General features: G+C 40.5%; 1 long non-coding RNA gene across 1 annotated transcript in view; it reads left to right on the top strand.

Moving 5' to 3' along the window:
* LOC311521447 overlaps window positions 1-27,777 on the top strand; it is a 57,629-nt gene that overhangs the window by 21,534 nt on the left and 8,318 nt on the right. The gene's annotated exons all lie outside the window — the stretch shown is intronic.

Genomic DNA, 27,777 nt, shown 5'->3' with positions numbered 1-27,777 from the left:
TACAGTATAGGGTTTAACTCTAATTTGTGTTCCTGTTCGCTTGTAGAAAATTTGAGACCACAAGTAAAGCCAGTGATTGCACTAAGGTTATAAAGATAGCATAAGACATCACACAAGCCCATCAGGAAGGGAGAGACTTCAAGGAGTTTGATAGTGTCCTAAGATCTTTTTCTTTGTATTTTTTGTGCAGTTGGACTTTGTGGATTCAATCTTATCAGGTGTCAAGTGGTTTCAATTCCCATTGACTTCTGTGGGATTTTGATGATGTTCCATACCAGCATCTGTCCTTATTAATGTTTCTGTATTAACCTGAAATTGGAGACATCAATACAACTTCCAGTACAGCAAAAATGCAAGGTTATGGAGTTTTCTTTTTTCACAAATGAGTTGAAAACATGAATATTTTCCATTGTTTCTTTCCTTGTAGAGTCCTACCTAACTACTACCCTTTACTCATTTGCTGCCCAACATAGGAAATTTTCAGTCTGTCAGATGTATCCTCCCAAACGGGCTATATTGTTGCACCAAAAAATTAATTTCTGAATGTCTTCAAGGCTATCTTGAGTTTCTTGAATTACATGATCCAGCTTTTTACCGATATCAGATATACTGTACTGTGTTCTGGGATTTCTGTTCTTTATTTTCCCAACTTCCCTCTCAAAATATCCATATTTAAACTACTATAGCCATGCTAATGGCTATAGTATATAGCACCACAAAGGGTGAAAACTCACTGGATTTGGAGCACTTCTCAATGAACAAGCAGAAGAAACAATTGCATTTTTAATGACAATTTAGAACCTTAGTGCAGATACTTCAGGTATTTCAACAGTTATATTATAAACAATACATTTGACTAGCATAGCCTGTCTCTCTATATAGAATTTATCTCAAGGTTTTGTGGCTTGTTGTGATCTGAACTATTTGACTTATTATATTTACTGGTTCCAGCCCTTTTTTGTTGGTCTTCAATGTTATAAACAGTAATTTCATTTATTCTTCTTGAGATCCAGGTTATAGCTCACTGAATATATTTATTGTACATCAAATACAGTAACTGGGTCTGGTTCTGTTCAATGTCTTTATCAGTAATTTAGATAATGGCATAGAGAGTACACTTATAAAGTTTGTGGAAGATACCAAGCTAGGAGGGGTTGCAAGTGCCTTGGAGGATAGGATTAAAATTCAAAATGATCTGGACAAACTGGATAAATGGTCGAAAGTAAATAGGATGAAATTCAATAAAGACAAATGCAAAGTACTCCACTTAGAAAGGAACAATCAGTTGCACACATAAAAAATGGGAAATGACTGCTTAGGAAGGAATACTGTGGAAAGGGATCAGGGCTCAGTGAGTCAACAGGGTAACACTGTTGCAAAAAAAAAGCGAACATCATTCTGGGATGTATTAGCAGGAATGTTGTAAGCAAGACATGAGAAGTAATTCTTCTGCTCTACACTGCACTGATTAGGCCTCAGCTGGAGTATTGTGTCCAGTTCTAGGCACCACATTTCAGGAAAGATGTGGACAAATTGGAGACAGTCAAAAGAAGAGCAACAAAAATGATTAGAGGTCTAGAAAACATGACCTATGAGGAAAGACTGAAAAAACTGTGTTTGTAGTGTCTGGAAAAGAGAAAACTAAGAGGGGACATGATAACAGTTTTCAAGTATGCAAAAGGTTGTCTTAGCCTTTGAGGATAGGACAAGAAGCAATGGGCTTAAATAGCAGCAAGGGAGACTTAGGTTGGATATTAGAAAAAAACTTCCTAACTGTCAGGGTGGTTAAGCATTGGAGTAAGCTGCTGAGGTTATGGAATCTTCATCATATGGTTCTCAATGGTAGCAGATGACAGAACGAGGAGTAATGGTCTCAAGTTGCAGTGGGGGAGGTTTAGATTGTATATTAGGAAAAACTTTTTCACTAAGAGGGTGGTGAAACACTGGAATGAGTTACCTAGGGAGGTGGTAGAATCTCCTTCCTTAGAGGTTTTTAAGGTCAGGCTTGACAAAGCCCTGGCTGGGATGATTTAACTGGGAATTGGTCCTGTTTTGAGCAGGGGGTTGGACTAGATGACCTTCTGGGGTCCCTTCCAACCCTGATATTCTATGATTCTATGATCACTGGAGATTTTTAAGAGCAGGTTAGACAAACACCTGTCAGGAATGGTTTAGGTAATACTTAGTCCTACCGTGAGTGCAGGGGACTGGTCCCTTCCAGTCCTATGATTCTTTGCTCTTTTTAAAAATATTAACATAAAGGCTGTTTGAGGAGCTGAGGTTGATATGTTTATGAATAGGACTATATGATGAGGATTATAGTGCCTGGAATAGCAGAGGACTGGATTTGATGAGCCAGGAGATCCTATCCAGTCCTGTGTTCCTATACATTGAACCAACTATCTTAAAGGAAACATCATCCATAACTAAATAAATTCATTATAAAATAACCACATGCTGTTCTTTAATTATTATAATTTCATTATGCTTTGAAATCTCCTGTATTGTAGTACACTGTGTTATACTAGTAACAAACAACCTATTAATATTGAAGAGCACATCATATCTGTATTTCATTCTTTGCTGGTAAGCTGTCACTATGTGAGCCCTCCAGCTTTTGTCAAGGCTGATTTGGCTGAAGAATACATCTATATAAGGCAGTGACTGGTGCTGAAACTTTTCTAGTTGTGCCCCTCCCTTATCAGTAAGGGAATCTGTCCCTACACCCACTCCATTACTGCACAGCCTAGGCTTCCTCAGCAGCAGAGCTTGGGCTGAAGGCAGAGCTGGGGACAGAACTGGGAATGGGGGAGTAGCTTGGGCTAGAGACAGAGCTGGTCTGGGGGCGGAAAGGGAATTAGGGCAGAGCTGCACTGGAGATGGAGTGGAGCTGTGGCTGCAATGGGTCCAGAACAAGGGGCAGAGTGGAACTGGGACTGGGATTGGAGCTGGTTTGGGGGGTGCAGAGGGAGTGGGGGTGGACCTGGACCTGGAAGAAAGCAGGACTGGGGGTGGCGCTCCCACGCCACTCCCTGTGGGGGCTGTCCCTGGCTCTATCACATACACCTCTTGAATATTCCTCCACACTCCCTCTCCATGTTCCTCTATGCCCCTCCACTGATTTAAGGACTTTAACAAAGTCGCATAAAAATGTAGATTGATGTCACTGTACTAATACTCTACTACAGCTAATCCATTTCCCAGGAAGAATTTCCTCACTACCATCCATCTTGGTTTATTAGAATGATGTCAAATCTCCCACTGTATTTTGTTGACCTTTTAAGTATAAAAGTTCATTCCGTTCCTGCAACATACAAAGAGTTTGAAGGTCCATCTTCAAGTTGCATCCACTTCAAAATATTAGCAAGTTTTCCAGTGCAATTTACTTTTAGGGATCCATTCTACTAAACAATCACCACCACAGAATGCGTACAGGAAATCAGGTCCTGGATGAGGACGAGTTGGCTCAAGCCAAATCAAAGTAACACTGGTCAGAAAAAACCCAGAGGTTGGTCAGCAATGATGGTCAGAATTAGCTTTGAAGAACTAGAGGAAATATTGTCTCCATCTTCCATTGAAGATATACCGTTCAAGTGGTGCAAAGCCCTAGGGTTCTCTTGACCCCATTAAGCTTAGATGAGTAAGCATAATGTCTAAATATTTATTTTCACCTCCAGCTCACTATGAAACATTGAATCTTCCTTCTAGATGAGTCTTAATCCTGAAAAGGGAGATATGCCAGACTTCATGAATCCCACAAGGGACTTCAGTATTTTTTGTGGAAGGCACTCACGTACTATGGTGATCAACAGCAGCATAAAGCCCTAAAATAGACAAAATAGACATTTGAGCCCAATATAATCTATTATGAAAGACAAAATTGAGAAGGCCAGAACCATTTGAGAGGAGTTTGTTTGAAATAGTTGTTAGCTGTACTATTGCTAATTTTATAATCCATAAAGCAAAGACTTAAAGAGGAGAAGGAAAATAAAGACAGAAATAGATGGAAAATATTACTAACAATGAGTGTTCTGTGAATATGTGGTGTAATCCAACTCTACAAACATTCAATAAAACCTTTCAGTCCAGAACAACTGTGCAGTAATCTTAAGGATATTAATATCTGTTCAGTAAAGTGTCTATTTATCTGCCAGAGAGACAAGTTGGTCCTTGTTGTCAGAGTTTGTGAATCACTTACAAATATGATAACTTAAAAAGTAAAACAGCAACACTGAGGAGAGTGCTCACATAAGCAATGCAACAGTAGATTTCCCTTTTACCAACACCAGTAGCTTCTTGATGAGAGTACAAGAATAAAAAGGAATGGCTATATCCCAGCCCAATCTGAAATAAAACCAAAGAGGTTTTTGCTCCATGAGTAACTGATCCTATCAACAGATTTAGACTGCCCAGAGGGACACACTCTACTCATCATCATAGCAAATATTTATAAGTTTATTGTTGGATTGGTACAATTTCCTCTATTTCTTGCAATAAGTACTAGGGAGATACTTTTCTTAGGAAGACTGATAACGTACATTAATATAACTTGGCTTTGCTGACATCTTTCTCAAATGTGCTCAGAAGAACAGTGAAGTCAGTGGGAAAAATCCTTTTCCCCCCCAGGAGTTAGCCCTTCAGTTTAGAAAGTTTCTATTTGAGAAAATTCACATGATTTGAATATGATTTGTAAATGTGAAATAGCTGTTTATTTCCTCTGAGTCATTATGCCTTGTGGAATTCACTGTGCTTCCATTTTATTACTGTTGTGCTTGATCAGCCCTATAAATAATATTTTAGATGTTTGTATTTGTACCCATTTTGGATTCAGTCCTCACCCAAGGAAAACTCCTGTTAAAAAGATATGACATTCTTGAAAATCCACTCTCCTAGAGAAGGTGGAAGAGGAAAATTCAGGTCTGTGGGTAAAACTCTCACAGCGGTACAGAATGCTATATAACATTTGGATACCACAGAGATAGCTATGTAAAGGAAAACAGTTATTCAGCTCTTTTTTGGATGTATAGCATTACCTGTATATAACTTTTCACCACTACATTGAGAGATAATGTGACCTAACGTATAGCTCACTGGAGCAAATCTCAGGAAAGCTGGCCTGTCTAGCATTGTCACTGGCCTGTAGGGCACCCTTGGGAAGTCACTTCATTTTTCTGTGCATCAGTTTCCATGTCTGTAAAATGGGGATAACGACACTTACCTTTGTAAAGTGCTTTTAAGGTCTAAGGATGAAAAGCCCTATACAAGCTAGATATTATTACCACTTATCTGTCATTTATTAAGTTACTCTCATATTTGGAACTATTAAAATCTCTTAAATAGCTCATAAATTAATTTAAGGGCTCCCATGGACTTCAGAGGGCACGGGAATCAGTCTTATAGTTATTGCTGTATATCATTTTAAAATAAGAATATACCTATGGCTTCCAGAATAGACCTTTAAAATTACAGCACGTAAATCTTTTTTTTTTTTACTGTGTTCTTTTAGAATCAAGTTACTGATGTTTCTATTTCAGAAAATCATTTTCTATGTTACTGAAGTTTTTACCCTAATTTAAAAAAAACAACATTTCTTATAACTTTGGACATTAGAGATTTCTCTTTTCTCACAAGTTTATATGCCAGCCTATAGGGGCAGTCCCTTGTCTTAATACAACAGATGTATTTCCTAGTATATTGCTGTTAACAAAGAATATAGCTCTTGAAAATGCCTGAAACTGTTGTGATTTGAATATTAAGGTGCTTTTCCCTACTGTTGCCAACACTCCTTTGCATGTTTATTTCCGAATTTTATAGTGCATCTGTAATTTATAATCTGAAGCAATATAGCATTCTTGACCTAATATACATATGTAGAGATGTAATATTCTTCAAACTTGTGATTTTTTTTAAATGTACACTTTTATGCTCCTTGAAAAACTAATAGCACTGGCAAGAGCCAGACACATTGTGCAAATGCATATCCCATTATTCTGACCAGCAACACATCAAGTATTCCAGTTATGAGCTTTTCCTAAGAATAGATTGCTACCCTCCCATTACTAACTGAGGTTGTAGGAGTGGTTGGGTGGGTACCATAAGGTAAGAACAATTATATCACTAGGTGAAAGTGGAATATAGAGGTTACAGCTAGGTACGGAGTCAGAACACCTGGGTTCTATTTCCAGTTTTGTTATTCACTTTGTAGCAACCTTGACCAAGACATTTTAATACCTCCCAGCTTACCCATCTGGAAACTATTCCTCATAACACCTACATCCCATCGGTGTTGAGAGTTTCAGAATGACTTGAAATATCTGGATGAAAATAATATTTAGGGATGAAGAGGGAGAGAGTAAAGTGAACATGTTTTCCCATCCTTGCGTTTGTGCATTATTTCTTGTTATTTTTCCTTTCTCCTTTCCATTACTTTATTTAACCTTCCCACACTTGTTTTCATATCACTCCCCCCTCTTACTTTCTGACTCTCCCCTACTATCCCCCCACCCTTGCCATTTCTTCACCAGCTATTTTACACAGACACACACAGAGAATTTCCAAGCCCTCAGCACCACTCTGCAAAGACACCTGGGTCTTCAGACTTACTCCCATCCCCTCCTGGGTCTCAGAACCCCCTTCTTCCTGATAACTGATGGTTGGAAGTGCGGCAGGAAGCAGAGGAGAGGCAAGGATTGAGAACAGGAGCAAAGGGAGGGGTGAAGCAGGAATCAGGAAGAGTGTTGGGAAGCAGCATCCAACACAGCCATACCAGGAAACCACCTAGTTTCAGAGATAAGTGCCTCTGTCTCCTTCTGGCTTAAATAGTATGGTTAGACAAATGGGTGGAGCTGGGCAATCCTCCAATCAGGTTTCCTGGGGCAGGGGGAATGCCTTGATTGGGACTATAGTCCTACTAGCTTCTCAGCTGACAAGTTTTCTACAGGTGTTGGGTGGAGGTCAGTATGTGATAGCTATCTGGAAATTCCTAGACCTGGGTTCAATACCTAGGACATCATGTGCCCACCGGTGGGTGAAATGGGATAGGAGGTGTTGGTAGAGTGGGGATCTGTGTTTGTCCTCAGTGCCCCTTTAGGAGGAAGCTTTACTGAATCAACTACCTTCTCACCACAGACTGTGTTAGCTTCTTAGTTTTATCAGCAAAGCCAGGAAAATGTTGGGAGGCAAAGCAAAGACTGAGGAGATTAGGGTTGCAGGAAGGGCTGAAGAGCCTATAGGGAGGAGTACTCCAGCCAGGCAATTCCCTGGTTTGAAGGAGTTACTGGTGGGAGTCTGCAGTGAGAACCATCACCTTATTGGCTGAGAGCTGGTGTGCGGCAGATTCTCAACAAAAAGGAAACATCTAATTGGCTATGGGTGTTGCCTTCCTGCTAAGAATGTGCCCTTGACATAGCCACTATGCTGAGGGCTGGGAGGGTGCACAACCCCTTACACTGAGAGGACTATGTAGGGTTGTTTCCACTCCTTTCTGTCATCTTTATGCCATTAGAAAGGGGCCACGTCTAAAGGCAAAGTCCTTGTTCTTCCAGATTTGGGAAACTGAATTACGGGAAGATTTTCAAAAGTAATTAAGGGACTTATAGAACACAAGTTCTATTGGTTTTCCCTCTCTAACACCCCTATTCCATTTTCTAATGCATAGAGGTCATGGTGACAGGTATTTCATCAATTATGAGATTTAGATTTCGCTTTTTAAAGTCTTTGCTTTTTGGTAATTTACAAAACACACCACTTTATTGAATCCACTAGTTTTATGAAAATTATACTTAAAGAAACCATCTTTATCTTATGGACTTGTTCTTCGGAAGTGAAAGAGAGCAACCCAGTGAGAGAGCTTCATTCAGGACACTGGCAGCAAAGCTGAGCCAGATCAGGTTTTTGAAATCCAGCAGGCTTGTTGGCAACAACGCAGCAAATCTCTGTGAAGCTGAAGGATCATGCAGTGCTACCATGACCAGCAGCACCATCACCGCCATTCACCTTTTGACTTTGATGACAACTGACAATGCCCAGTATTAAAGGACAACAGAGCAGTAACTATTTGCATTACTGCCTCCATTTCTTTGCTTTTTAGAGAAAACAGAAAATACATTTTCCCCACTGTAAAAGTAGGAAATCAGCAAAAAGCCGATAAACTAGCGTGTTTTTCGGCTTTATTCCTAGCAAAAGTAAAATAATCTCTTGCCTCTCTCATCCATACTGTTACCCTGGAATAAACAAAATCAAATCCAGATCCGCCTAGTTAACATTAAACAGTGAGATGCCATTATTATATAACTTGTTTAACTATTGAATTACTGTAAAAGCTGTGTGATCTGGCACTTTGCCAACCAGAAAGCTCTAGAAACTGGTATTTCTGATATTTCCCAATAGGATTGCCAGGTGTCCAGTTTTCGACAGGAACACCAGTCGAAAAGGGGTTCTGGCGACTCATGTCAGCACTGTTGACCAGGCCATTAAAAATCCGGTTGGCACAAGGCCGGCAGGCTCTCTACCTGGCTCTGTGTGGCTCCCCAGAAGCAGCGACATGTCCTTGCTGCTCTTAGGTGGAGGAACTGGCATGGGGGCTCCGTGTGCTGCTCCCACCCTGCCCCGAATGCTAGCTCCATAGCTTCCATTGGCTGGGAACCGTGGCCAATGGGAGCTGTGGGGCAGCGCCTGTGGGCAGAGGCAGCGCACAGAGCCGCCTGTCCGCACCTCTGCCTAGGAGCATCAGGGACATGTCGCCGCTTCCGGGGAGCTGCCTGAGGTGAGCGCCGCCCGGATATGGCACCCTGAAAACCCTCCCATGCCCCAACCCTGTGCCCGAGCCCCCTCACGCACCCAAACTCCCTCCCTCCATTGGTAAGTATAGCTCTTAGTTAATGGGAATTTTTGACTCACCGGCACCTCCCATTCCCCCAACATATCAGATAACAAAGCTTTTAGCATAGTTACATATACAGGACCAAAGCCTTTTGTACATGTCCATGAGGGAAGAATTTGATCCATTGTGTATATTGTTTTCCACTGCTTCCTAATGGCATACATTCAGCTAGGTTTAGCTAAACTTGTTATAGCCAAGAGAACAAAGTGTAGCTCTTCAGGAACCCTATTTGACTCAGATACAATACACCTCTGCTAGAGAAATGTGCCCTTTCCCATATGAGTTATGCTAATTCACTACTTGTCATCCTAGGCTGCTATGTGCCTTGCTGTTGCTTAACCCATTGGATCTGCAAACCTTGTTGAGACCTATCAAATGATCAGACTGTCATTTTATTTTGCATACTCCCATCATCCAATCAGTCCAGAAATACCAAGAGAGCAGCATTTTTTTGAAGCATTACAGCACCTTTGCTTCTGGCCCCAGAGGGAGACGAGACTAAAGTGTGATTTCAAAAATGGCAAAGAAAATGTGTGACAGATTGAAATGACAAGGCTTTGTTGATAGTTGGTGATATAGTAAAGTGAAATACATTCCCTTGGTCCCTAAACAATATGTGTAGTGCTAGAATACAGTATTACTTGAGCATATTCACTGAGCTCAATTACAGCCCAAGTCAGAAAGGACTAACATCATCTGTACATCTGCTGTAGTCCCCCAAGTTCTGAGACAACCACACACATGCTGCTTATTTTATATGGTATGACTTTGGCATCAATGAATTTCAGAGGCCTAAAGGCAGCAATAAAAAATGTTGTGATCAATGCCTTTCTTGCTCAGGAGTGTTGTAATGCTACATTAGGCAATCCTTGATCCATTCACTTTGTTTCTCTCAAAGAGAGACCCAGCACCTGTACTCAACAAGGTGGATTAAATCAGCTCTTCCCAAAAGTTAGAATGTATGGGATCTCTTTGGTAAATCTAGTGCAATATTTTGAAAATGCAGTGGATTATGTCTTCTGGTAGTAACATTTTCAAACGCTGCCCTTTGCTATGTAATTTACTGACATTTTAAAAAAATACTTTTTGGTGACTTGTCAAACATTTCTGACATTGCCATCCTATTTCTATGAAGTGAAAAGTGCTGTCTTTATACAAAGGTGTTATGAAGGGCATCGGACTGATGCACAAACAAGCAAAGGAATAAACTTGTTTTTGGAACAGATAATTTTACATTTTTACATGTGTTACGAATTATACCTGATAGGACACGCACACAACTGCTGCGAATTATACCTGGTAGGACACGCACACAAATGCTACGAAGTATACCTGATAGGTCACGCACACAAATGCTGCGAATTATACCGGATAGGTCACACACAGTTCGAATCTAGGCTGAGGCACATAAACCAAGTCCACAACTGCAGAGTTCCCAAAAGACACTAAGTTTATTACGCTCGAGCGTGGTGCCCCCCTGCTAGCCAGGAGGGGACCCCGATACAGATTATACAAAGGTTATATACTTTTTAGCAAAGCATGTTGCCCTCATGCATCGGAAACCTTAGCCAATAAACAAACCCTTTTCTTATCTACCACCTATCCCTGCCTGGTGCATTCCTCGTGCTAAACTAGTATGTTAATTACACAGCATGGTCCTAAAGCCATGCATCAGTAACTTTTATTATCAGGATGGGAGGCCTCACATCAAAGGCCAGGAGATAGGGAGTTAGAGACTGACAAAAAACAGATACTGGGAGTCAAGGCAGGCTGGAGACAAGAGATAGTGCTGCAGCCTACTCAGACCAAAGAATGCTTAAGAGCACATGGGGCTAGTGTGTGAGGCCCAAATACAACTGCCTGGTGAGTGTTCAGCAGAATGGCTCTACCACGTATGTGTGTGACACAAGCATATTAAATGATACACATTGTCATTGCTTTCTCCCTAAAAAAGACTATCAATGGCAAGACAACACACCTGTAAGTAAGTATGCACCGTTAGTCCCTTGTATGGATATGTAAGGCAGTTTACAACTAAGCCCACAGTGAATAAGCAAAATATTCAAAAAATCAGTTGTATAACTTTAAACTAGTTAGTAATTACACGATAACAATATCAACCTACAGATCTGTGCTGCTGTAACAGAAGATCATGGGTTGTACTTGAGAGCTTTTCCTTGGTAACACTACCTGGATCACCCAGCTAGTCACCTTCTGATGCAGGGACCCCTTGATTGCCTCATTTCTGAAAGAGTCATGATGCTTTTACAAAAATAAAGGAAAACCCAACCCTTTACAAATGCAAGTAGGACCTAGCAGTGATATGGTGAAGTGAAAAAGGTAGGAATAAAGGTACTCCCAGTCTTGCCACGTCAATGAGGAAGTTCATAGATTCATAGATCCCAAACCAGAATAAGGGACCATTCTGATTAACTAATCTTTGATATCCTGTAGAACACAGGCATAGAACTCCCCCCAAATAATTCCTAAAGCAAATGTTTGAGAAAAAAACCCATCCAATTCTAATTTAAAAATTGCAGTGATGGAGAATACACCATGGCACTTGATAACATTTTTCTATTGGTTAATTACCCTCATTGTTAGCTTCAACTTCCAGTGACTGGATAGTGTTATACCTTTCTTTGCTAGATAGAAGAGCCTATTATCAAATATTTGTTCCCCACAGAGGTGCTTATAGACTGTGATCAAGTCACCCCTTAACCTTCTCTTTGTTAAGCTAAGTGGATTGAGCTCTTGGAGTTTATCACTATAAGGCATGTCTTCTAATCCTTCAATCATTCTTGTGGCTCTTCTCTCCAATTTATCAACTTCCTTCTTGAATTGTGGACACAAGAACTTGTCACAATATTCCACCAGTGCCAAACACAGAAGTAAAATAACCTCTCTACTCCTCCTATTTACTAGGTATAAATTCCATTAAATCCTACTATGAGCCAATGATCGTCTTTTTACCCTCAGTGGAAAAATCTGGTACTCCTATCAGGACTAGTTCAAATTTACATTAGTTCACTGGCAAAAGGGTCAATTATTCCCTCCCCAAGCCATTCCTATCCTGAAGTGTCCCATTCTCCACTTGTTCAGTCCTCCCAATGGCCACCTGGCAGAATTAAAAAGAGGTGGTAAACTAATCTTTGCCATCTAATATATTATATTATGTACCTACATATATTTAAAATTTCAAACAGAACCCCTGCCCCTCCCCCACAAAAACAAGTCCGAGGTCACACCAGACTTCAATGGCCCAATCAGTAATGTTGTTTCCTGCTGCTTGTCTGACTAAATGACTTTGCATCTCACTGTGTCTGTGCAATAAGTGCAAGAAATATGGAAAACGTTTTTTATATATACTTAATTTCACTGGAGGCTGAAACAAAGTAGCTTTAAGAATTAGGCTCTCACCATCTAAGTATCTCTTCCCAAATCACTTTTCTCTTCAAAATGAACACCTGTGGATATTGCTGCTGTTGATGATTCTCACACATGCACATTCTGATTACCTAGTATTGACTTGCAGTGATATTGGATTGTAATATTAATCCTTTGTGCTCCTTTTTTTAAATGTCTGTAAAAAGGAAAGCCTGGTACCATCTGCTTGGTTTTGCTTCTTCACGTCTTATGCCACAGAGCCATAAAGACCTCTCAGTAGAGCTCTTTAAAAAAATCTGAATATCAGTTTTTCAATTAAAATTGGTCCTAATTTTAAGTCCAGTGAAAATATTTTTCAGTTAAATTGTCATGAGTTTCCCCCTCATTTTCCCACCAGTTATAGAACTGGTTGAATTTTTTTTCAAATTTTAATTTCTTGATGAAAAAAAGAGGTGAAAATGATAAAATGTTAAAAAAATATTTTTCATCATTATTTTGTCTTTACCAAGAGTTTATCTGAATTGCATCAATAGAAACAGAAAGATAATCAAATTCTTAGAATCAGGTAGAAATATATGGACACTTTTTTTCTTTTTTTATTTAAGAAATCCAATTAATAAAATGCTACACTACAATACACTCTGAAGTTGGTATATTGTTACTGTATACAATGGCTCCTTTGTAAGCTTTGATTGATCATTTTTATAAATGTCTAAATCTTGTCTATAGTTTAAAAAAAATGTAATCCAGGAAGCCTCAACAGATTGGTTAATGCCTTGAAACCTCAATTCAAATTAAAATAATTACCAGCAATGTTTGGAGAAAAAGGAGTTGAAGCTATTTCATCCTTTCTTTTTGCCTTTAGACCAAAGATTTTTTTTTTCAACATTTGATGTCCGAGGACAATCCAGCCTTTTGAAAAAGATAACATTAACCATGAAAGATTACTTTATCTGAGTTGAGGACCTAGGACATTCAGTGCAGAAATATTGTGTGATACAGTATTCATTTAGCTACATACAATTGGCTGAATATGGATAATTTATCCTCTTTCACTATGTTCGCAACATATCCAGTATTTCACTAATAATCTCAACATGAATAATCCTATTCTTCTCCCATAGAAATAAATGGGTATTTTGTCACTGACTACAATGAAAGAAAGATCAAATTCATAGTAGCAGTATGTGCAGGGAGCAGAAATTTGTATGCCAGATATCAAAGTGCTTTTATGTTAATTAATATTCTTTTATTTATATTAATACATTTTGGTGGATAAGAGGCAAGAGAAACTACTTCCAGATAATACATAACTCAGAAATTATGAAAAATGCATCATTCAACATGTAAATCCAATTTTCCGATACTGGTCTCTGTTTTAGCAGCTACAATTTTGTGCTAACAACTTAGTTTACATGCCCATATCACTGCTTGCCATCTAGTTGATCTAATTACAGTTGCAAATAATTCTGGGTTTACAATTGTACCAGTAAAAACAGAGACCAATTAATAGCAAACAGATGAAAATTTGACTCATTATTAACTTCATTGACTATACACAACAGTGTAGTGGGATAATATCCTACTAGTCCCTAGCCCAGCCCCACTCAGATTGTGAATCTGGCTATGGGGAATGGTCAGGGACTTGACACCCATTACATCTCACTGAGAACAAGTGCTCAGGAGGGGAGTAAGGTTCACCATGACAAATGGTGAAGTAATTTACTCCCTCCCCAAAGCAAAGAGGTGGAATGGCTGGAATTGTGACTAAGTCACAAATCACAATTTGGTTTATTCCTTGGGCAGTGCAGCTGTTGTCAGATGTTTGGCTTTGTGTGTGTGCTCCCATAGGTTCTGATGAGGATTTCGAGCTGCCCAAATTGCATGACAGGATTTAGTCCTTATTAATGCTCTTTGGGAGACCCATGTCTGGCTGGGAAAATCTATTGTACCATCCGGATTGCAAGACCATGAAAACACTGGCCACAACAACATGGATAAACAGTCTCAAATACTGGTTGGGTACAGTCCAAGGAGCAGCTGCAGCACAACAAGCTGCAGAATAGCAAAAGATGTCCAGCAAAAGATGTTAGCTTCTAATTTGATACCCAAGAGAACATAGTATGCAAACTGGCGCCTACATTTCAACCCTCAACTGGCGATCATTTTATTCGCTTATGTTAATTTATGTGAACAAGCAAAAGCAATAGTTTCAGTGACAAACACGGACTGTGTAACAATATGTCCAAAATTTTGAACTAAGCAGACTGAATATACTGTAACTTTACTCAGCTTTCCTCATGGACGTCATACAATTTCTAGGGTGGTCACAGAAACTTTGTAACACCCACATTTACACCAGTAGAAACAGAAATCCTCCTTCAAATGAGGTTTGACACCGCAAGATAACTTTTTGGAATGGTGACAGCTAAAATTAATGCTTAATCAACAAAAAAATCAAATGATTTTACAAAATATTGCTCATCAAGAAAATTCAAGAGAACCAGAAAAACAGTGTTGTGGGGGAGTTAGAGGAAAAGTCAAGGTTCCTCAAAGAAAGAACTAGGGACAAAATTGTACTAGGGACAGCCAGGTAACAAGTGGTGTAGTAACAATGGGCCAAATTAATCCCTTCTGTAAGCAAATGCTACTCCAGTTGACTTTATCAGAGCCTCACATTGCTAAGATGAGAGTTGAATTTGGTCTAGCAAGTCCTGCAGGTGAGGGAAGATACAAGCCAGTAGTTAATAGAGATTGTCTGTCCTCATTCACATGTATCTATAAACTGCTTACAAATTAAATTGACAAATTAACACATTGATGAACAATGCATTTTTAACTGATGCTTCTTAGGAGATAACAATTTAAAGACACCTTTTTATTACCTTAGCAGCTATAATTGGCAGGCATGAGCACACAACCATCCTTTAAGGAGGTAGCAAACCAAGTGAATAATTACAAAATCCTGCAAACACCACGTCTGGGTTATTTTGAGTATGTTTTCTTTTTTTTAAAAAAAAGGCATCCTAATGATCTCTTTCCTGGTGAAAAAACATTTTCATGCCAAGATATTTCTCCACGTTATCAGACTTATTAAAATACTTCCCTCTAAAGACTGATAAAAGCACAACAAATTTCAACCACATTTTATAGTGCTGAGCCAATTTTCCCTCTTCACAGAAACTCCATGGATGGAGCAGAACTAGAGTAGCTCTACTTCATGGGAAAGAGGTGGGCTTTGTGGAACCTCCATGAAGCAAACCTCAGCTCCATTAGGGCCCCATGCTCAAATGCACTGAGGAGGAATAAGGATAAAACTGATGGCTCTTCAGCCATTTGCAGAAAGGGTGTGCAGTGGCCGTGGGTGCAAACTTCAACCACAAAGCTTCCATAATAGCCACATCAGGGCTCTGCAGCTCCTCTAAGACCTCAGGGGAGAATTTCTTTCCTCTAGACCTTAAGAGATGCACATAGCTGAGGTATTCAGACTATTCACTGCTTATTGGATTTGGTGCTATGCATGTTATCTGCTGTATGTAGTCCTCACAACTGACAGGCAAGAAAGTAGCAGTTTTATAGATGTAGAAATGGAACCACAGAATACATAAGTGACTTGCTCAAGGCTACACGAGTCCCTGGAAGAGCTGGGATTCAAACACTTGAAAACAGAGAATTGTAATGGAAGTGCCTCCTCAACCATAAGCAGATAGTATAATTAATGTTATACTATTCTAATAAGCTTTATATTGGAACTTGTTTGTGGCCCTGTCAAGGTTCCTCCCCCACTCTGAACTCTAGGGTACAGATGTGGGGACCTGCATGAAAAACCTCCTAAGCTTATCTTTACCCGCTTAGGTCAAAACTTCCCCAAGGTACAAAATATTCCACCCGTTGTCCTTGGACTGGCCGCTACCACCACCAAACTAATACTGGTTACTGGGGAAGAGCTGTTTGGATGCGTCCTTCCCCGCAAAATACTTCCCAAAACCTTGCACCCCACTTCCTGGACAAGGTTTGGTAAAAAGCCTCACCAATTTGCCTAGGTGACTACAGACCCAGACCCTTGGATCTTAAGAACAATGAACAATCCTCCCAACACTTGCACCCACCCTTTCCTGGGAAATGTTGGATAAAAAGCCTCACCAATTTGCATAGGTGACCACAGACCCAAACCCTTGGATCTGAGAACAATGAAAAAGCATTCAGTTTTTTACAAGAAGACTTTTTAATAAAAAATAGAAGTAAATAGAAATAAAGAAATCCCCCCTGTAAAATCAGGATGGTAGATATCTTACAGAGTAATTAGATTCAAAAACATAGAGAACCCCTCTAGGCAAAACCTTAAGTTACAAAAAAGATACACAGACAGAAATAGTTATTCTATTCAGCACAATTATTTTCTCAGCCATTTAAAGAAATCATAATCTAACACATACCTAGCTAGATTACTTACTAAAAGTTCTAAGACTCCATTCCTGGTCTATCCTCGACAAAGACAGACTATAGACAGACCCACAGACCCTTTGTTTCTCTCCCTCCTCCCAGCTTTTGAAAGTATCTTGTCTCCTCATTGGTCATTTTGGTCAGGTGCCAGCGAGGTTACCTTTAGCTTCTTAACCCTTTACAGGTGAGAGGAGCTTTCCCCTGGCCAGGAGGGATTTCAAAGGGGTTTACCCTTCCCTTTATATTTATGACAGGCCCTTACTATGGAGTCATGATCAGCATTTCCATTGTGTTACAGAAGTAAAATACAACTATTTTGTATCTTTGTTTCAGTGATAGGTGTCTTTTTATAAGGAGGGGCTTGGGACCTGAATGCTGCTATGCATCCTTGTCTTCAAGCTTTTAATGAAATGAAAAGGTGTTAATTAAACTATGCTCTGTTTGAGACTAAGCGTGACTCTTACACGCATGCTGAGAAAGCATCACACGAAACATGTGATGCTATGGCCCATAGGCATATATGGTTGATTTACTAGTCCGTGCAGTTCTCAAAAATCTCTGATTTACTGGAGATACAGAGTTGTGTATTTTATTAAGGAGGTGGAAGCAAGGTGAAATGCTACCCAATGCTGCATGGGGTGAAGTTCATAGATACTAAGGTCAGAAGGGACCATTATGATCATCTAGTCCGACCTCCTGTACAATGCAGGCCACAGAATCTCACCCACCCACTCCTGCGAAAAACCTCTCACCTATGTCTGAGCTATTGAAGTCCTCAAATCGTGGTTTTCCTCCCTCATGATCTCAGCCAATGTAGTTCCATTTGACATGGTTTAGGGAGCTTTGCAGAAGTGCCACCTTTTTTGAAGCTCAGAGCACAGCTCTGGGGACTTGTACCACAGCAATTCCCAGAGGGAATATGAAGGAGAGTGGGAAAGGTCATAGGATTCTCCACTCTGAGTATTCCATGGTCTAAATGTAGAGGATCTCTCCTCATTGCCTAATTGAAATAATCCTGGAAATCTAACAACACACACACAATGAGTTCAATGGAAACACCCAGTGCCTAAAGGTAAGCATGTACATAAGTGCTTTGCAGGATCATGGTTTGAATGTGTCCATGAAGTTTCATATTTTCCTTTCTTGTGCACGCAAAACTCCCATTGACTTCAATGAAATTTTGGGGTGTTGTGACAGGGTATACCAGACCCTCTGAGGCCTACTGAAAACCTCGTGGCCCTGCCACACACCACCCCAAAAAAGGTCAGTGGAGAGGGTCCTCAAAGCTGCCTAGAGTAGCTGTGTGGAACACATCCAATAAGGGCCTAGTAGCCTAGTATAAGAAGAGCTACAGGGCCAGAGGGTGTTCAGTTCCCTGCTGGAGCTGTAGCAGTGTGGATGGTTTGTGTCTGGCTGATGGACCTAGACTGGACAAGGCAGAATCCTGGACAAGGCAGCTCTGCCAGAAGCTGGGGAGAGCGAGAATGAGCCTGAGCTGGTTGCTGGGACTCCATAGGACAAGGCCCTGAGCTAAGGGTGAAGATGGCATGGGGCCATGGGGAAGTGGCCCAGGGAATTAGAGAAGCTGTGTGACATAGTTAAAGGGACACAGCAGATGTCTGCAATCTACAGGATCCCGGGCTGGGACCTGGAGTAGTGGGCAGGCCCAGGTCCTGCCCCCACACCCCATTAGCCACTGGGGGAAAGTCGCCTGGACATTGAGGCACCCCAAAGGGGGAACTGAACTATAGTGACCCAGCTGGAGAGCTGTAGACAGGAAGCCCCAAGAGGGCAAAGACATTGTCTCCAGGGAGGGAGCCTTGGGGCACCGCTCTATCCCAGAGCAGAGACAATCTGAGAGCGCGTGTGCTGGCACGTGCACTAAACCAAGGTGGTGCTCACAAGAGGTGAGTGCACCCTGTTACAGGTGTGCAGAGGATGCAGCTTGGGCCATGACCGCTAACTCAGTGAGCAACTTAACTCTGTGACAATGCAGAGAAAGACTCTGGTGAGAATTGTGCTTCTGGAAAAGGTCAGTAAACAGTGCTAAGTATTTTGCTAACTCACCAGCGAATTAAAATATTGCCATTATTCCTTAAAACAAGCAAGCAAACATAAACACAAGGAAAAAACCCCAGACACTTAGCTGAGTGAGTACCCTTTTAGAGAAATTGTGCTTGGCAACTCTTTCTACACAACACAGCACCCCGAGTTCAAGATTAGAAATATTTAAATGGCTAAATCTTAATTTAAATGAAAGTTTTAAGCAAACATTTAACTGACATCTTTTTGCAGCAAGTCTGACTCATGTTCTGGCATTTTATTTTAATTCACAATGTGACAAAGTTTGTACTGTCAAATTAATATTTCTACTTTGCATATAAAACATTCCCAGAGATATTTATTCTCAAATTCACCAAGGCAAGCATATTTCACACAAGCTAGCCTTGAATTATAATTGAAATATTCAAGTGAATGGTTCAAACTTAAACTATCACTTAGTATAGTAGAAAAAAAAAGGATAAATAGATCAGGATATGAAAAATTAATTTAAATCAGAATTATGAACATTGGATTATAAAGAGAAGAGTATTTACCTCTTAGTGTTCTGTGTAGAAAAGACCACTGAAAACTGGATACAGCCAAGAATATTAAATATATATTTCTTGTGGGAGTGATTTACGGAGGATATATTGTAATTCGACTCTTAGCTGGTATAGTGACTATTAACCACAGCTCCCTGAATGCATGATGATAGACTCATCTTCCCATTAACACTAGATACATACGGCATATGTGCACATTAAGGACCTAGGGTTCTGTCACTTTTATTTGTGCTGAGCAGTCACAATGGACTAGATTTTAGCCCACCCTTTGTGGCCACACAATGGCACAAGGTGTAACACACACGCACACACAACTCCTGCATGTCCTCCTTGCATTTCTCTTGCAGATACAGGATGGAAAAAGTAAGATAATCATGAGCTATGCCCATGTACACAGGTGGCAGGAAGTGAATAGAAAGGGACAGGGACTAGCTGGAGACTTGGCTCTGATTCCTCCCTAAAAAGACATCCACCAGAAATGAACTGGCATGGGCAGGGCAATAATCTGAAAGTCATATGGGTCAGAAGTATCCTCTGGGAGCTTTCAGTCTGGCGCCTCCTTAAAATGAGTAGGTTTTATAAGCATGATTCAGCCCAATGAGATCCATACAAAGTAAGGTAACACTCAATGTGAATATGTATTCAAGAAACTGGCCTTTAAAATTGCGAATCAATTTGTTCCTGTGACTGAATTCAATATAAGAATTTAGAAGCTCACTCAAAGCAATAATGTTTCTATTAGGAATTACCCATGCAACAGTTAAGAGTTAGCAAACAAATTTCTAACTATTCAAATAAATGTATTATGCATGAGATTATAAAAAAGCATGTAATCTACAAATGATGAGATCACTTCCAAGCATTCAGAGGTTAGGTTCAGTTACTATAAAAATCCAAAGGTCTGGATGCGTATCTGAACTTACATAAGCTTCTTTGGTCTTGATGTCAGACTGGAAATCTCACTTCCGAGATTTCCAAAACATCCTGCTTTTGGCCAGATCAGAAACACCAGGAGAAGAAATGCAATAGCAGCTGTAGAAACAGATAATGCTCACAGCTGAGATACATACAGCACATTCACTTTCTATTGTGAATTGTACCAAACATAGCTAAATAGACAACTGGTGATAGATTTTTTTTTTAATGGGAGGGGGGTCTGTGAAAATGTGTCCTTAAGAAAACCTATGAAAAACTTTTGACCTTTTCAAATTTGCTACTTTTTTATTGAACATTTTATCAAACATCTTTTTAAAAACATTCTCAAAATGGTTATCAATTTTTCATTTGGGTTTTCAGTAAGTGGAAGATTTCAATAATGATTCTGCTGTTTTTGATCAAAATTTCATTTAAAAATTTGGTATATTTTTAAATGGCCCAATTTTGAACCTTGTTAATGGAAACAGTTTTGAAATTTTTCATGATTTTTTTTCACTCTTTAACCAGCTGTAATATTAGCCATATGGATATTTCTCCTTGGCTTTTAAGAATCGGTATCTATCAGATATCTACTGTGAAAAGTGGGCTAAGATTTCCTCCTGTCATATTAATCCACCTCTCTCACTCAAAAGTAGCTTTACATTCTGTACCATAGCCATATCCCCACTATTTATGATTTGATGGGTCATTTTCTCGGACTGTTCTTGCAAACCATGGAAGGAGCTGCTACTTCATAGTTTCATAGAGTTTAATGCCAGAAGGGACCATTAGATCATCTAGTCTGATTTCCAGGACATTACATTTCACTCAGCAACCCCTTAGACAAGTGGTGGGCAACCTGCAGCCTGTGAGCTGCATGCAGCCCATCAGGGCAAGCTGCTGGTGGGCCGCCAGACAGTTTTTTTACATTTGCACAGCCACCCGCAGCTCCCAGTGACCGCGGTTCGCTGTTCCCGGCCAATGGGAGCTGCAGGAAGCGGCACGGGCCCAGTACGGGCCGCAGGTTGCCCACCACTGCCTTAGACTAAAGGATTTCAGTCCTCAGGAGACCAAACCATGTGCCACAGGCAGAGAATGGGAGATACCAAGGTGCCACCAGTGTCTGAGGACATGACAATGGCAAGGAGTTGATTAGGTCAGATATTCCCATAAGAGCCCAGCAGGGAAAACACGCCCCATGTTGCAAAAGAAAGTGAAAGTCTGATCTGGGAGAAAGATCATTCCTATCTCATATCTGGCAATCAGTATGACTCAACATGTGAGGAAGATTGACCAGCCAGGCATCTAGAAAAAGGCTTCTCTGTACATCTCAGTACACTGGTCTACCCCTCTCATTGTGAACTCGTAGGATTATACTTTTTATGTAAACAGAAACAAATAAGAAATTGTTTCCATTCCTGGATTCACTGCCCCCTTATTATATTTACATTCTGTGGTTGTGTTTTACATATTCATCTCCAAAAAGCAGGATCAGAAAAAGTCATCCTCATAAACTGAGTACGTGTGGGTGCTTATATTTGCTTTTATAACGATGTCCTCCAAATGTCATATGAGTTAAGACACATTTTTCTAAAATAATTCCATGTGCAGAAAAATAATCATCCCTAGATTTATGAAAATTGTATATCCCTAATCCTTGCTAAAATCTATTTATCTCTTTCTATACTAGGGATTTCTAAGGCCCCTATCACGGGAGTGTGTATATGCTACATTTCTGATATCCACTTAACTTTATTTCATGCATATCATGAAAAGAGTGAGAAGTTAGTGCACATAAAGTACCTCTCTTTTAAAAGTGACCTTATTAAGTATCTTTGAAGGCCATGAAGTGCTGGAGGGGGCTCTCCAGGACTCCTGGGAGTACTTGTTAAAATTCTATCAAACTGAAGGGAAGGTTTGGATGATTTCCTTGCCTCTGACGGAGTTTGCCCCCACCTTCCTCCCCTCTGGGTACTGATAAATCATCCTGCACAGGCAGCTTCATTAAAATACATCCAAAGAGCACTTCCTTTTTGCCTTTGGAAGGAATCAGATTTCACCAAATGGCAGGTGTTTAAAAATAATATTCCCCATGTGGAGGAGATCCCAAGATCTTTCCTACAAGGTGTTCATCTCCACTCCATGGCAAATTATTCAAGTTGAACACTGCTATACTTTAGATCTACCCGGTATAATTTTCAGGAACAACATTAAATGTACTTAATATACATTCATTTGTCGACTGATTGTTGTACTAACAGGCAAAGTACTAACAAGCTTTAACAGGACTTTATTTTCAAAATGGAAACCTCTTTACCAAGCTGCTACTGCACCCTCTGTAGCTTTCTCCCAGCCTCTCAACTCCTCCCCCCTCCTTCCTGTTTCCTGTCCTTTCAGACTCCGAACAGCCAGTGCTCCCAGTTCTAATAATTACAAGCAACATCTAAACAGTGATGTTGCTTCCTTCTTGGTTATAGTTATGACAGAGAGCTTTGTTGTTGTGGTTTGATTATGGAAACGAATGCATAGTCTTGTGTCTTTTGCAATCTTAACACAAGACATTTATATGCCAAATACTGTGTTTACTAACTATATACAACATTGCATGGCCTAGTTTTTACAAATAAATTAAATTAAATTGAGGGCCACTAGAGGGCTCACCAATAATAACCGGGATGCTGCCTACTTCCTACACACAAATAGATTGACTAGTGTTTTGCCCCTTCTCTCTGTGGATGCATTCTACACAGCAACTGGGAGGTGTAATTCCCAGCTCAGGTAGATATACCCTTGCTAGCTCTGCTTGAGCTGGCATGCTAAAATTAGCAGCATGGCTGGATTGGGGTGGGTGGTGGCTCAGGCGAGCCACTTGAGTACATACTCAGGTCATTAGGTAGGCTTTTACACACTGCTAATTTTAGTATGTTACCCAAGCTCAGAATAACACTTCACAGACCTACCCTTGGGCAAAATACATTCCTGTGCAGCTCACGCAAGGCTTATGTGTGACATAAATTTTACTTAAAATGTCATAGTTAAAGCCTGGCTCAATTTAAATGAATAGCAAAACTCACTGACTGACCTAGGTGGGGCCAGGATATCACACCCTGGGCTTAAGTCAGATTTAGATGGTGCCTGGTCCTTGTGAAGGTTCTCTGCACATGTGAATGGCTCTTACAGATGGAAGGGGTTGGAATGGGGGCAGGGAAGGGGTGGGAAGAGGCAGCGCAGGGGTGAGGCCCCATGGAAGGGGTGGAGTGGCGGCGGGGCCAGGGCAGAGAGGGGGGTGGTCAGTGGTGTGGCCCTCGGGCCAATGTACTAGTCCCCACGTGGCCCTCATGGTCATTTGAGACCCCTGCCCTAGATGCATGTTCCTTGCCAGCTAACAGTGGAGCATACTCATTCCTGGTTTATAACAAAAAAGGGGGAAAAAATGTGGGAGGCCCTTGTCAAAATATTGGCAACCTCTGAATCTCGGTAGGATAGTTCCTTCCGCATTTGTATATTGTTCCTTTTTATTCTTCTATTCATAATGTTTGATCTTAGCCAAGTATTTCTCTCTCTCTCTGATATTTCATGCTTTGCGAATATTGTTGTTTTCCATTGTGTTTATTGATTTAAAATCCAAAAGAACAGTCTGAGCATAAAAGTGAGTCATTCATCTTTCTCTGTGACAAACAGTTATTATGAATAGTTACCTTTTTGTTTTCTTCTAAGACAAATCTTGCCTTCAGTTTTGCTTCCCCATTTTCTGTTTCAAACATGTGTTATTTTAAATTGAAAACAGTTGTATCTCACAATAGTGGCAGACGTCTTGAGTTAGGTCATATGACCCCTGGGTGCAAGCAATCTGTACACGCAGTACTTTGACTGAAGACTCTCTTTATATTATTACCCCTTCATTGCTGCTAGAACTGCATGTGCCCTGGCAGAAGGTTTCTAAGAATGTCCATTCAAATGAAACATCAGGACATTCAGACTCTGGCAGCCAGGTTTATACTGGAGGAACACATTTCACAGATGTACAGTATCTTGTTCCATATTCAGCAGACAAAGTCTTCAGTTAAACCACTGACCTGCTACAAACCTTTTCTTTGAATGAGCTTATAATATAGTAAAATAAAGGGCCAGATTCTGTGTTATGCTCCGGCACCTTTGTGCCTCCTAGCAATGCAAAGGGGCTGGATTCTGGCTGTAACTCAGCAAAGCCAGCTCCTGCACCATCTATCCCCACACTCTTCACCCCAATGTATGGGACAGATCAAGGGTAGGGGCATAGTGGAGCTTCACTCTGCTATATCAACCCATCACTGCCCTAATGTCTTCTAGAAACCCTATATCAGAGGGATAGGATAAAGAAGTCACTACGTGGCCCTAGCTCATGTCAAAGTTGGGTCAGGGAGTTGTAACTGGCTCTTTGGTGGCCCTTCTTGCTTCCTGTACTGAGTGGACCTAGGAGACTATTGAGCCCATAAACTTCAATGTCAGCACTACTCTTGGTTAAAAAGAACACTTTTGCAAACATTGAACTCTTTTCCTGATAATGAGATGGACCAAATATCTGATTTGTTTACATTTCTTTGAGCTAGACTTTTCATTTACTTTGAGTTCAGAGTAGATGGTGGTGGGCAGGTGTGCCACCCCAAGAGCAGAGCAGGGAAGAATCTGGAGAGACACCGTTCCCTTCCTGCTCCCTACTTGTTCCAGGAAGGTAGTACTACCTGCTTCCTCCTCAGATGCTCCTGAATGGAAGAGCAAGTAGCACAGCACTCACCCGTGCCTGTGCACTTAGGCTAGGGGGGAGACCGTGAAGAGGCAAAAGTAGGGGAAAGCAGAGCGTGCCTTACTGCCCCTCATATCCCTGCATAGTCTCACACTCTGAGCCAATTAAGCCCTTTATGACCAATTAAAGAAAAAAAATAGAGATTTGGAACAATACTGACAAAAGATTCTTCTACATCTATCTCCTCCAGTCAGTAATGAGCAGCCCCTTTCCCCACATTGCCACTGTCTTCCCCCATCCCCACTCTCCCTCCCCAAGGATAAGTCTGAAGAGGGAGAGACCTTTGTTCATATTCTGATGGGTGCCTGAGGACCATGGGGGAAATGAGTTCTGCAGTGAAGGAACCTTCAGCCAGAACGCCCTTTCAGCAGCCTCTCTGTAACACAGGGGGAGATAAGGAATCTGTAAGCAAAGCAATGTCCCAACAGTCTTTATGGGTACCAACCAACATAATAAACTTCTCCCAGAAATCCACTGGGAAACATTGCAGATCATGGAAAACAGTGCACTACCTGTGGACAATCCTGTATAACAAGCTTCACTTTCCTGCAAGTCTTAAAATCTGTATTATTATGTCTTATAATAAATCTTAAAGTCTGTACAGTTAATCTGTCTCCAGGTGACAAAGGCATGGATGACAGTTGCCACTTCAACATCTGAAAGACAAATCTGAAACTTTACTGTCAAGCACAAATAGAGAAAACCATTTTTGACTACCATTACTCCATGGACATCCAATAAAAGACCCCTTAGGTATGAATCAGGATATCAAAGAGTTGCCATTGGAGGCACTGACATAATCACATTCATTTCTCTGGTACTACATTTGCTTTCAAGAGAAAGTATCTGAAGACTGTTAATTCCTTTCATACCCCATATTGTAATGAACTTCCTGGGACATTGCTATGTATCTTCCCTTGACCTCATATGAGCTTGAAGGAAAGGATGTAGCCAGCAGAGGACATTGTATTACTCAATTTAACATCCTGCCAATAGTTTTTCTCTAGATAATTTGTTTAATAGAGAATAAGGGAAGGATAGACCACTTTTAATTTGTACAGTAGTCAGACTGGCTTTGTCACCTTAGTTGCTATGCTCAGCTCAGGAATTGGTGATGTTATTTGGGTGGACATTTTCTTAGTGTCATTCAATATAACAGCAGCAGACATACTGAGCAATATTCAAATTTATCCTTTGGTTGATGTTCCTGAACTTGGAGGAAATTCATGGGTGATTGTGACTGTGACTTACTCACACGTATTTTTCTTTCTTTTGCAATGTTTGAGTCTTATTTCAGCTTCCTTCTTGACATGCAGCCTATGGCAGTGTTCTAGGAAGGCAAGATTTCATTGACACTTAACAGAAAGATGTGTGAAAAATGGCAATGACAATGATGGGTTGGTAGCTAGTGAAATAGTAAAAGAAATCTGTGCCCAATGTGTTCGGATAATAACAGTTATGTGAGGGTGCTATATTGAGCAGTACCCCTTGCTGAAATCAGTCTGAGAAATTATCATCAGTATAATCACAGTCACATGGACTTTGTTTCACGCATTTTACCCAAGCAAATTTAAAGAAACAAATGCAAAAACAAATTGTGTTAATGTCTGTGTAACAGAGGGTTAGACTGTGTGATTTTTTAGAATCACTGCAGCATGTTACGAGTCATGTATGAAATATAAATGCCAAAAGTAATGTGTCACCATTTTGGGGTGACAAAACAACATATAGATCTGCATATTGGAAAATGTTTTAAGTAAAAAAAAAAATATCCAAACCCCACTTCTCACAGCCAACTGACTATTTTTTTGCCAAATATAAGGAAAAAACATATCTATTTTCTATGCATTTTCTCTACAACCTGGAAAAAAACATATGCATTTACTATGAGTAACACACGTTTCTCTACCTACAGCATTTAATCCGTAGCCAACCATATGAGATATTAATATTTTTACTTCAAGAGGCACTGAGCTAAAGTACTCCCAGGACTACTGGGGGAAGAGAGAGAGAGATTTCCATGCTGAATCAAGAAGTAGGCACTTTTGTTTTGAACTGCAAACTAATAATAAACAAACAAAAATAAATAATAAAAAGTTAATTCCCAATGTGATATTACTAGCTGCCATATGTTTAACTTCTACATATGGGGTTTTGCTCACTTGTTTGAATCCCTTCTTTTTCAAAAATATTGTAAAATGAAAATGAAAAATAAAATTTGCTCTCTCCTTTTGAAAATCAAAATGAAAGTCGCTGCCTTAGTTACAACTTTAATAATTTTCTTTATTCCAACTGTAAGAGGGTGACTTGCCTCTGGGCTGCCCTGACTACGGGATGAACCACACCTGGTGGTCCCAGGGTGATCCCAGGGTCAAAGGCGTCAGAAAGCTGCAGGGAGAGAGCTGTTCCTACAGTGGTCCCTGAGGAAGGTATAGTTCCTTGTGGAGGAGGGGTACTGCACAATGGAATGCAGTGCAATGCAGCTTAAGCCTTGGGGGGTTGTGTTCATTTTGAGAATGTTGGTAATTTAATGATAATCACACACACACACACACACACACACACACACACAGACCTAAGGTAGGGCTGTGATTGAAAAAGACTATGGGATTTTGCTGAAGGAGATCTAAAAAAGGGGAAAACAGGGACTGAGACACCCTCTGGCTATGAGAGGGCGCTCAAGTCGTGGCTGACCCCACCATGCAAATATAATGAACATTACATTGCTGCACAGGGGAAATTCCACCGCCTGTGTTAATATC

The sequence above is a fragment of the Lepidochelys olivacea genome (assembly GCF_965140295.1).
Source record: "Lepidochelys olivacea isolate rLepOli2 genome assembly, chromosome: 6".
In the NCBI taxonomy this organism is placed as follows: domain Eukaryota; kingdom Metazoa; phylum Chordata; order Testudines; family Cheloniidae; genus Lepidochelys; species Lepidochelys olivacea.
The sequence above is the reverse complement of the archived record's forward strand: the minus strand, read 5'-3'. Positions and strand labels throughout refer to the sequence as shown.